This window comes from Sapajus apella, unplaced genomic scaffold (genome assembly GCF_009761245.1).
Source record: "Sapajus apella isolate SASKATOON/1434 unplaced genomic scaffold, GSC_monkey_1.0 scaffold6, whole genome shotgun sequence".
NCBI lineage: Eukaryota > Metazoa > Chordata > Mammalia > Primates > Cebidae > Sapajus > Sapajus apella.
The window spans coordinates 49349246-49361820 of record NW_022436946.1 but is presented as its reverse complement, the minus strand read 5'-3'; positions in this window follow the sequence as shown (position 1 = coordinate 49361820).

Genomic DNA, 12575 nt, shown 5'->3' with positions numbered 1-12575 from the left:
CTTGACTCCATGCTATTCTTTTCTTTTTAGTCTTTTACTTTTAATGTGAATATTTATTTTTATTAATGCAATACATGCACATTATTGAAAAAAACCAAATAGTGCTCAAATGCTTCTAGTAGAAAAATATGCACTAAAAACCTGTTCCCTGCTCCCTGAAGCAACCACTTTCTATATTTTAAGCCTCATCTTGTGGCATTTATCTCCACATTTCTAAGTATAATGTTTATGTTCCTATTTCTTGTTTCCTGTTTGATTATTATCTACTGACTTTTATTGTGGCAGACAAGTTTTTAGTTCTTTTATAATCCCCCTTTCTCCTGCTCCATCTATTTAAGGTAATTACAATTTTTATCAAAATCAGCTTATACTTTATTATATTGAGTTAAACAATTCAGTATAATTACATTCTTTTTCTTGTACAACTCCTCCCCACACTTCAAGTTTTTATTTGTTTCATGTTTCAATTTCCTGAGTTTTCCTTATACATATTATTTCCCCCAAATATTCCAGTTTACTTGTAATTTTTTTATTCATTATTTGTTTCTTTTTTAAAAACGTCTTCCTCTTTTTTGCTTTTAGGTAGGCATTTTATATAATTCCATTTTCTCTCCTCTCAGCATATCAATTATATTCTCTTAATTTTTTTTTAGTGGTTACCCTAGGGTTTGCAATACACATTTATAAGTAACCTAGATCTACTTTCCAATGACACTATACTACTTCATGGGTGGCGTATGCACAATTTCTGCCTCTCATTCCTTATAGTATCGCTGCCACTTACTTCATTTATTCATATGCCATATCACCCAAAACATTGTTATTATTATTACTTTGAACAATTATCTATAGATCGGGTAAAAACAGGAAAAATAAAGATTTTAGTTTACTTTTTTTTCCCTTCTCTGACACCCTTCCTTTCTTTATGTAGATCCATATTTCTAACCTATGTCATTTCCTCCTCTCCAAAGAACTTTGCTTTGGCTTTTTTTTTTTTTTTTTTCCCAAGACAAGTCTACTGGTGACAAACTGCCACAGTTATATTTGCCTGAGAAAATCTGCTACCTCCTCACTTTTGAAAGATAATTTCACTGCATACAGAATTCAAGGCTGCTGGTTTTTTCTTTTAACACTGTAAGTATTTTATTCTACTTTCTTTTGGTTTGTGTGGTTTCTGATGAGGAGTACAATGTAATTTTTATCCTTGTTCTTCCATAGGTAAGGTGTTTTTTCCCTCTGGCTTCTATCAAGGTTTTGTTGACTTTGGTTTTCTGCAGTTTGAATATGATTCCTAGGTATAGATATTTTTCAGTGGTTGGATATTTATTCTGCTTGGTGTTTTATAAGATTTTGGAATTTGTGGTTTGATTTCTGTGATCAGTTTTTGGAAATTCTTAGCCATTATAACTTCAAATAATTCCTCGGCTGCTTTTTCTTTGTTTCTTGTTCTGGTATCCCATTATACATAGGTTATACCTTTTGTAATTGTCTCAGAGTTCTTGAATATTATCTTTCTTTTTTTTCATTCTTTTTTCTCTTTGCATATCAGTTTAGGAAGTTTCTATTAATATAGCTTCAGGCTCACTAATTATTCTCTTGACTGTGTTCAGTCTCCTGATGAACCCATCAAAGGCATTCTAAATTTTTGGTACAGTTTTTTATTTCTTGCATTTCCTTTCAATTCTTTCTTAGAGTTATCATTTCCCTGCTTATATTATCCATCTATTCTTGCATATTGTCTATTTCTTACATCAGAGCCCATAGTATGTTAATCTTTGTTATTTTACATTCTTGGACTGATAATTCTAAATACCTGCCATATATGAGTATGGTTTTGATGCTTGCTTTGTCTTTTCAGATTATGTTTCTCATTGCATTTTACTATGACTTATAAATTTTTGTTGAAGATTAGACATGATACTAAGAGTTGAGGTAGATAGGCCTTTAGTGTGAGAGTTTATGTTTATCTGGCTAGGAGTTAGGGTGTGTTTATTGTTTGTTATAGCTATGGATATTAGAGGCTTCAGTTTCCTCTAGTGTCTTAATTTTTGTCTCCTCTTTTATCTTTGGGTTTTCTTAGATACTCCTTCTCAAGTAAAATTTGAGTCTTGCAGTTCTTTCTGCCATAATTCACTGTTATTATATAAGAGCCTGATTGATGTGATGGTAAGATGTGGGAGGAAGGAAAAACATATATTTCTATAATTAGGTCTCAGTTTTTAGTGGGCCTGTGCCTCTGGGCTTTGATTGTCATAAGGGCTTGTCACATTCCCCTGTCTCCGTAGATGAGACTGAAAGGCTACATGGGATTTTTCTCTGCTCTTCTCCATGACAAGCTGATGGGGCTCCTAGTGGTAATACTCATGTAAGTGTATGTCCCCCTCTCAGGAAAAAGCTACCTCAAGGATTTTAAACTCTCATGCTCGCCCACATTCAATGCTTAGCAATTTTTCGACTTTACCTTTGAAGTGTTCAAATGATTACAGATACCAGTAGCTTCTGATTCGGGTAAACTGGTCTGTATTCTTTGTATTCACTTGTCTCTCCAGTTTTCAGGGTGGTAGTTTTCTTCTTTTTTCTGTATTTTCATTATTTCTTTTTGTTGTTTCCTTTTTCCCGTTTATTAATGTTGGTCTCTATTTTCCATGTTGGAAGACATTCTCAGACATCTAGGACTCTGACATTAAATAGCTAAAGTGAATCTCATGTGCATTGGTTGAGTTTATTAAGTAGGGTTCATCAAAGGAAAATTATGGGATAATTGTTTTGTAGGAGAAAACAGTAAATGTTAGAGTTTTTAATCATTTCTTTGAGGTTACGTGACAGAGACTATAAATGCTTACCCAATACTCATGTGCTTATCTAAAATTTCCGTCTCTCTTTTAGTTAGGGTAGGACCATATGACTTGATTCTGGCCAATGAGATGTGGGTCAATTTGTGCACATCTTACATAATCCTCAAGCTTTCTCTTTTCCTCCTGTAACGTTATCAGATTCTACATGTTCTAGATGTTTAGCTATGATATAGAGAAATACAACCTGACTTGTTCCAGACTGATGAGAGTAAGAAACACACTTTTTAAAGGATTTTTAAATTACTACAGCAAGGCCTATTCTTTCTGACTAATATGGGCCAGTTTCTCCAGAAAATAACCTTCTAGTTATCTGCTTGGAGAGAATATGTATGCATCATTGTCCGCATTTGACAGCAAGAGTGGGGAGGAATAGATGAGGATCTTCTCTTGGCCACAAAGATGGTGAAGTAAATTTAAGGGCGTGTAATTACTCAGCATCAAAACTTTCATCACTTTCCTTTTCAGTCTTGTGCCTTGCCCCTGCATTCCCAATATCTGGCCTTTCCTATGTCTTGCTGGGTTTGCTTCCCTTTGTCCTCTTTCTCTGTAGACACTTAGGTTTCAGCCTCTTCTCTATCAGTTACCACTTTTCTGTCTGTTTTCCATTTTTATGTTTTAAAAAATATTGTTCACTTGCTGTGGTCTTCTCTTTTGACTCTTTGTCCTTGTGCATGTACACACTTAAAAAATTCCTTTACTGAATTCCTTTACTCTTTTTCAGAAGAAAGAGGGCATGAAAATATGTGCTCAATTAGCCATGTTTATCTGGAAGTCTTGCCATTACTTCAATATAGGTTACCATTTTGGGGTTCAGGTGGGACTTCTTGCTTCAGATGTAGAGAATAGTGAATGGCACGTTTTACCCAGAGTATATGCTCCAGTTGAGAGCACAGTGGATATTGTCTTAGCAGGATGCTAACAGTTTCAGCATACTTGCTATGTTACTGTCTTTGATTTCAGAGAGTGATGCCTAATAGGTCAAACCAGAGGGCCAAAATCTTGCAGAAAGAAAACTCAGCTTGCTCCAGCCCTGAGTCATGGTGAAATTGGAGTTCCATGCCTGTCAGCCTACCATTCATGTACCCCAAAGGCTCATATAGTCTGTCAGAGAATATTTTATGTAGGGCCACCATGTTGAGCAACAACAACAATAACAACAACAACACAACTGCCCAGAAAACAAAGGACACAAAGCAAATGAAGAGCAAAAAATGTGCAAACATACCTTTCTGAATGCTGGATGAATTTCAAAAAATGATAAGATTTTACTTTTTTTCTGTTTATTTTTAAGGAATTAAAATTTTATGCAAAAGAGGAAGCATAAATACATAGATAGTTACTAAAATAAACCTCACAAACTCAGGTGCATTTAGATGACAGCCAAATAACTTAAAAGGGGCAAAGCCCCAAGGAATAACACTTGAAGGAGTGGGTTCTGGGGAGACGGGTGTGTTTGTTTCTCACCTAGATGGATTCAAACTTTGAAGAACACCTACCACCATCTGGAAGTTTGGAGTTTCCTAATTAAGATGATGCTATCAAATCAGGCATGTGATCATAAGTGTTACCCAGAGCGTGGTTACAAGCAAGAATCCCAGGGCTTTCCTATAAACCTCTAAACAAGAAATTTCAGGGAAAGGTCCTGGGAATCTGTCTATCAATACAGCTATCTACTATTTATTTATCTACTAGCTAGTTGATACTTATGACTAGGAACTTTTGGGACACACTGAAATAAAATGTATATAGCCTAGTGCTTTCCAACCAAGTGCAGAGCTATCTGACTGGGGAAGGGTGGAGGCCAAACAATGGGCTCCCTTGGGATGAGTGTCATGAGATGGCAGTGAGGGCAGGAAGAACATCCTGAGTGAGGAGATGTGGATGCTGTGAATGGCTTGAATGCAATTGAGGAAAGTGATTAGGGTTATGTTGAGGTCTTGCATGTGAAACAATGGATTTACTAAGATTTCCACAATCACAGGGATTGATTTGAGTTGTTTGGAACTTGATGAGTGGAACTGTCTTGAAAGTGCATTTTGTTTCTGCAGGAAACATAAGCTTGGAATGGGAAAATGAAGGCTTCTGCTGATAGGCCTACTGCTTTTTGAATGCCTGTGTTGTCATACGGTATATTTGACATTTTTCTGGATCAAAAGATCCCAGAAATTGTCTAATTTTTATTTTTTCCTTTGTAAAAGTCATTGGCAATAGATCACTTGATCTGCCAACTTTTGAAGGTAAAATAAAATTCCATCATGAATAACTGATGGTTTTCTCTGTGCCTTATTGAAATGCCATATAGGTGTTAAGACAAAGATTAAAAATGCCCTTACTACAACTTGGCATATTAAAGGTAGAACAATTGTCAGATTGTAGTTACATGCTCCAGAAAAATAAAATAAGCTCATGATAAATGGAAAGAAGAATTAAACGAATGTAGTATGGCAGATAAATACATTGAAGTTCTCTTTTCAAATAGATTAAATAGGTATTATACATAAACACAGATATTGGCCAACCAAACTTGAAAAGTTTACTATTTATGTATGTTGTTTAGTGGTTTAGAATAATACTCACTTATTATCTCATAATTTCTTTAGGCCTGAGCGTGGAATAACTAGATTTTTTGCTTACTAGACTAAAACCAAGATATCAGCTAGGTTGTATTCTCATTTGAAGCCTGGGTCCTCTTCCAAATGCAATCAGCTTGTTGGCAGAACTTGGCTCCTTGTGGTTGTAAAATCGAGATCCTCAGCTGTAGAGGCTGTCCCTCTCACTAGGCAGTTCATAGCATTAGATATTTGCTTCTTAAAGGCAGCAAGAGAGCATTCTATTGCTTGAAGTATCTAATTCAGGAAAGGCCTGAATACCCCTCTTTTTAAAAAATACATTTTACTGTATATATTTAAGGTATAAAACATGATGTTTTGGGAGATAATATAGACAGTTAAAAGGTGACTATGGTGAAGCAAATTAACATATTCATCATCTTATATAGTTATCAATTTTTTATTTGTTTCTATAGCAAGAGCAGCTAAAATCTACTCATTTATCATGAATGCCATATACAGTTCAATTTTATTACCTATAGTCCTCATGTTGTACATTAAATCTCTAGACTTGCTCATCCTATATATCTGCTACTTGTATCCTCTGACCCACATCTCCCTATTTCCCGGCCCCTCCTTCTGCCACCAATGCCCCATACTCCATCCTGCCCCAGGTAACCACTGTGTTGTTCTCTGTCTCGGTATATTTGAATTTTTAAGAGGTTCACATGAAAGTGAGTTCATGCAATACATTTTTTTTTCCTATGGGCCTGGACCCTTTTAAAAAGCTCCAGTCAGGTCCACTTGAAACTTTGTCCAATTGAGCTCTTTAAAAGGGTCCTGGCCCATAGGAAAAAAAAAAAAAAGGTATGAAAACATAAAATTATAAGCCTCATATATTTTACCCCAGTATTGTCTAGAAAACATATTAGGGCAGAAACTACTAACTTTAATGACTGTAAATGAAGAAACTTGGACAAATGGTGACTGCTGATGCAAGTGCTTTGGGAGGACAAGCACGCGGCTAGCCATCACTTACGATGAGAACAATGTTAGTGAGTTCTTGCATAATTGTTACTACAAAGCTTAATTAATATTTATTTGTATCCCATCACTATAAAGTTATCCTATCACTATAAAGTTTGCTGATTAGGGCAAAGAGCTTTGTAGAAGCGAAAGATTTTTTTGTTTACTAGCTCTCCAAATTGTTGACATATAACCTCTAGACTGAAATGTTTGTTATAAGAAACTACATTTACTAGAACACCATTATATAAAATTGTGTTCACTTAAGGTTGTAAGCAACATTTGGTTTTACTTATAAACCTTGATATGCGTTAATTTACAATGGCATCACTAGCTTTGGTAAACTTAACCTGTATAAAAGCTCTGTGAAAATTTTCTTGAAAATAGGCAGATAGCTGAAGGCATATTTCCTCCTTGAAAATGAATTCACAAGTAAAATACAAAAGTGTCTTGCACACTGACGTTAGGCCACAACTCAGAATTTGTTGTCAAGGTGGAATGGATTTCAAAAACCTAGGAAGGGTGACTGAGTAGAATGTGTGATTAACTGATGGTTACAGGACATGCTCTGACATAGCTTCTTGCATGTGGGGACTCTTGTGCCCAGGACCCTCACTCATGTGCCTGAGGCAGAATGAACTGACTATTTAGCTCTTGTCTTCACTGCCTAACTCATTGTTATAGGACTTCTGATAAATCTTTTAATACCTTGAAAGGATATCTAAGGTCCAGTGAAGTTCTAAAACACCATTCTTTGATGGTTTCATTCTATTTTCATGGGACCAGTAGAATATATTTGCAGGATGGCTGGGGTTTGAGACTGGCCACTGCCATGAAACTGAGTGGAACTAACTGGCACTTCTAGAGTGTGAGATCACGATTCTGTCACTATGCTCTGATTACTTTCAAATATATTTGACAGTTCAAAGAAAGGCAGTAATTGCTTCTCAAGACTCTTAGCATAATCTCTGATTTCTCAGGCAGCAATGTTGTTGGTTGCTAGTTATTTTAAGCCAAGATGGACAAAAATATGTCTTTGGAAAATATAATATTGCCACTTTATCAAACTTAGAATTTTTTTGTAGCATTACATTTACCAAACTAAAGCTTTCATACCAGACTCCAAACACATTTAGACTTGGTTTCAATAGTTTTAGGGTCCACATATGTCTCAGAGATAATTTGATACCATATTTCATTTGATGTTCACTTGCACGTTCTGCTTTTGCCACACTTCCAAGTTAGCATTCTGAATTGATTCAGCAGAATTTATCTTCAAACACTCTTGCGTCCTTCTGCCAGCTGGTCCCTTTGTAAGTTCTTTAGAAGATATTGGGCTGGCAAAAATAAAGGTCTTGCTTTGTTAAGTGGTTATCCTATCATAAGAAGATCAAAATAGACACTAGTCGATTTTCAGACCAATCAATTGAATCCCCTTGGGCATAGGTGGGCAATATAAACCTTTTAATAGCTATTGAAGAGTTATAAAACTAAGAAATAATTTGTTTGGGTAAAGTTTATCTCCTTGTAAAAGTGATTGTTTCTTATTATAGTATTTAAGAGCTGGTTATATAATCCGGGTAATATTTTTAGACGTGTTTGTAAAGCTGAAGTTTTGCTCTGCTGGCAAAAGAATCCACCCAAGTCATCATGAGCAGAAGATACTTAGCAATAAGCATTCAGTGTAGGCATTCTTCTTTTCTCTTTTTGTCAGAACTAGCATGATATGTCATGTGAAACAAATGCTTAAGATTTAATTGTGTTTTAAGTGGCCCCTTTGAAGTGACTCAAGTTATCTCCCTTTTAGAGGAAAAAAACTCAGAATTAATAATAATTCATTAACTTGCCTCCAACAAGTTTTTCTAATCATAATAATACACATGTAACAAAAAAATAGGAATACTTTTGTACTCAGATGTCAAACCTTTCTTGGAGAAAAGCTTGGAAAACAATATACTACAGACAGGGTGAAAGGAAATATGCCTATCTCTGATACTATACATCTCATAGGAGTCTATAATTTTGAATGAAACACTTAATTGTTAATAAAATATAAGGAACAAAATGGGAGAAGATGAGCAGTGACAATAAGTACTTTCTGTGTTTGTCAGGGTCCAATATGGAAAATAGAAATCACTTCAGGTATCTCAAGCAGAGAAGAATTAATGCAGGGAATTGGCAGAACACTTGTTGGAAGGATGGAGGAGCAACTCAGAAAAGGGCATGTTACCCAGTGATGAGCGGCCACCTCTCCTACGGCCACTGCAGCAACTGCCGTTGGAATCATGCTGCTGAACTGCTTCTGCTACTGCCAGAGGTACCACCAGGAGGTGAAAGGAGGTAAGGTATTTTAGCTGATTTGCCAAAGATCCTTAGGTGAGGTGCATAGGGAGAGGGTTGGAAGAGTAATCTCAAGATGGACTGGAGGCTCTGTATTTGCTGCAGACTAGGATTATTGAAGGAGATAGAGACAGTATGACTGAGACATTTTTACAGGAAATTGTTGAATCAAGGATGTTGTAGCTCACCTCAAGAGTTTAGGAAATTAATTGATTTTGAAAATATAATCAGAATATGTTCCAGTTCACCAGCATAGGGTGGTTATATTTCCTTTAGATACAAAATGCAAGCCCCCTCACATGTCTGAAGTCTACTCTTTTCTTTGAGTCTCTCTTGTCACATAATCAAAAGCTTAATTTCTGGTCTGTGATTTAATTTTTGTTTTTCATCTGCTGCAACTGTTCAGGAGAGAAGAAAGCACAACACTTCCTTAGAGACTGACCTCCACATAGCTGACCCTGATTTGTCCTCTCTGCTTGTTCTTTCTGCCTCCACTACCCTTTTCTATGAAATTATCTCTTTCCTGTGCTATTCCATTCTCTTTTATATCTAACATATTAGTACTAAAGTCTGGGGTGGACACCACATATCCCTGCTCATGCTGCAGTAGATCTGGACCTAATACAATGACAACAGAAACAAATGCTAGTAATTTGAATATTAGCTTTCTTATATTTTGAAAGTGGTTGAGAGGTGGCTCTATGTATAATAAAGGAATCAGCCATTTAAACTGGGTTGACTAGTCAGTTAAATCAAATAACTATTTGTCTATTTTTCTCTTTACCACATTGACCAAGTGATTGACAGAGCCGAGTGGTTAATTAAATAAAATGGACATTTCAGCACTTAACTTTATCCTACACGTTTGTTACTTAAAAAGTTATTTTTAAATTATAATCAGGAAATTACTGAAAATCAGCTTGTAAACTATTGTTTTGAAGAACTTAATATTTTTCTAGAGATTCGTCCAATATCTTGAAACTGGCTTGAAATGCAGGTCATTAGCACCTCCATTTTCTTTATGTTCTTTATTTATCAATCACCGCTTATCAACTCTTTAAAGTTCAGTCATATCTTATGCCAGTATTTGGTCCTGCCTGTGTCTTCCTCCTGCTCTTATCCAGCTCCAAAGTCGTATTGGGTGATTGCAGTGCCTATCTATCAATATCTAGATCTGTTCGGTATCACTTTGGTGGTGAGGGAATGAGACTTTTGGTCAACCATTATAGAAAATAGGAGCGATCACATTCTTATGCCCCTAATTAGGAGGCCCTTTCTTTTGTGCAGTCACTGGGGCTAACTGTGGCCTTGAGGGTCTATTGCAATTGAGGAAATCTTAGAAAAGAGCCAAATATGTTTAATTCTGTTCCGTAAGCATACCAACATACCACCAAATGCTCATAGCACTTTTTTCCCCCACTAAGTCTCTTAAGAATTTTCAGAGGATCTACATGTTCTCAAGGAAAATTTCAACCGTATTTGGATCAAGACATAAAATGCAGTTTACTGTACTTTAGTCTCACAGTCATTCCATGAAGTTTGTAATTTACAAACTTTGGTTGTGGCTCCGCAACCAAATGCACGGCACTGATGCATTGGGATTTATTGGTGAGACAGTGTGATATAAGCTGAGAGGACAGTCAGGAAAAGCGGTTTATGCAGGGCTTGGCAATAGCCATTTACTAAGGGTGAATAGGCACACTGTAGGGTCAATAGTGGGCTTGGCTAGTATCAGAGGTTCAGTTAGGCAAGTAAGCCATAGTGATCAAGAAGCTTGGATTCCCACATGTGGTTCAGACAAGCATTTGGCACCTTATATCTGAGCCAAAGAGGCAGGAGGCAAAAGAACTATGGCAATGAGAGATATGTGTATATGCTTAGTGTGTGTGAGTTTTACATAAGTAATTTATAATGCAGATAGTTTATTTCTAGATGACTGATACTTAGCAGTAGAGAGAAACAAGTTGAAAAGGCATGCTACCAGGAGGGTGTTTTATTCTTTCTGAGTCTGTGCTTTGACCTGGTCTAAGTTGTTTTCATCAGAAATAAATCACGACTGACATTTCATTTTTAGTCACAACTCTAAAATCTTATTCTATGTTCTTGAAAAATCCTTGGTTTGGCAAATAAAAATTGGCAGCTACTATCTGTAGAAATCCATTCTCTTGAGGTAAAGTTGACAGAATCATTTAATATAAGCCCAATTTTCCCACACAGGAGAGTTGTGAAGATTAATGAAGCCATTTAAAAATATTTTTTGACAGCATATTGTAGAAAATTCTTTTTAGAAAAATATTATTATATCTGGATTTTGGTGATAAGGATGTGATCTTTCCCTAAATAAATTAGAATCTGTCTGTCCATCTATTTGTCTCTCTATCTCTCTAGTCTCTCTGCCCTAGAGGAATGTCTTTCACATGTATTTGATTTTTAACCTGGAGTAAGAAATATATTTTATATCACATACTAGTGTGTGTGTATGCACACCAAACCTGGGAACATATATTATATGCACAACTCTGCTCTGTTCTATTGATTAAAGTAGGAAAGGAGGTAAAACAGCTTGGTTGAGCCACTAAATTGGTTTCATGGCTTTCTGGATACAACTTGTATCTTAGAAAACACTACTAGTACATATCCTAAATAAACAGATAAGCATTTAGAAATATGTATGCCAAAACTCTATATAGAAATTATTCAAAACAGGAACTCAAAGAACAAGACTCAGATCATTGTTTAACTAGGTCAGGGTTGTTTTCTTTAGAGACCTGGTGGGGGCGGTAAAAGTCTATCACAAGCTGCCTCTGAGTTCGCCCTAATTGAACACTGACTCCCCCATGAGGTTTCTGATTGAACTTGTTCTGTTTGTTGCTGTGAGCAATATACAAATTAATAGGCTAATCCCCATACCTGGTCCATATTGTATCTTTTGACAAATGATAAGATTACTATTTAAATGAGTGTTTAAAGAGACTAACATTATTTCATATGGGTTTTTGCAGTCACATGCATATTTGTGCTTGAAGATAACTACACACTTAGTTCTAGACCTTCTTCCATTGTTCTGCAGAAATCTAGATGATAGTCTGCTTTCTGTCATCATCCAGCATTTGGAAACCCCGAGACCATTCAGCCGTTTGTTCGTGTTGGCATTGGGACATCTCCTCAAGTCAAAATGGAGAATATTTCTGCCCATTTGCTTTCACTTTTTCAAAATAACTGGCCAGTTTTGTGGAAATAGCCTGATCTTATACCTTAATGATCACCTACACAGAAATTAACTACTGTCCTTGTTTCCCCAAGTTAGGAGGTCTAAAAATCAGTATAGGCTGGACGGTGGTGGCTCACGCCTATAGTCCCAGCACTTTGGGAGGCCAAGGTGGGAGGATCACTTGAGATCAGGAGTTCAAGACTAGTCTGGCCAACATGGCAACCTCCCATCTCTACTGAAAATACAAAAAATGGCTGAGCATGGTGGCGGGAGACTGTAATGTCAGCTACTCAGGAAGCTGAGGCAGGAGAATCATTTGAACCTGGGAGGCAGAAGTTGCAGTGAGCCGAGATCATGCCGTTGCACTCCAGCCTGGACAACAGGGCGAAACTCCATCTCAAAAACAAAACGAACAAAGAAAACAAAAAATTAGCGGGGCATGGTGACACATGCCTGTAGTCCCAGCTACTCCAGAGGCTGAGGCACGAGAATCACTTGAATCTGGGAAGTGGAGGTTACAGTGAGGCAAGATCATGCCACTGCACTTTGGCCTGGGTGACAGAGGAAGACCCTGTCTCTCTCTTTCTCTCTCTC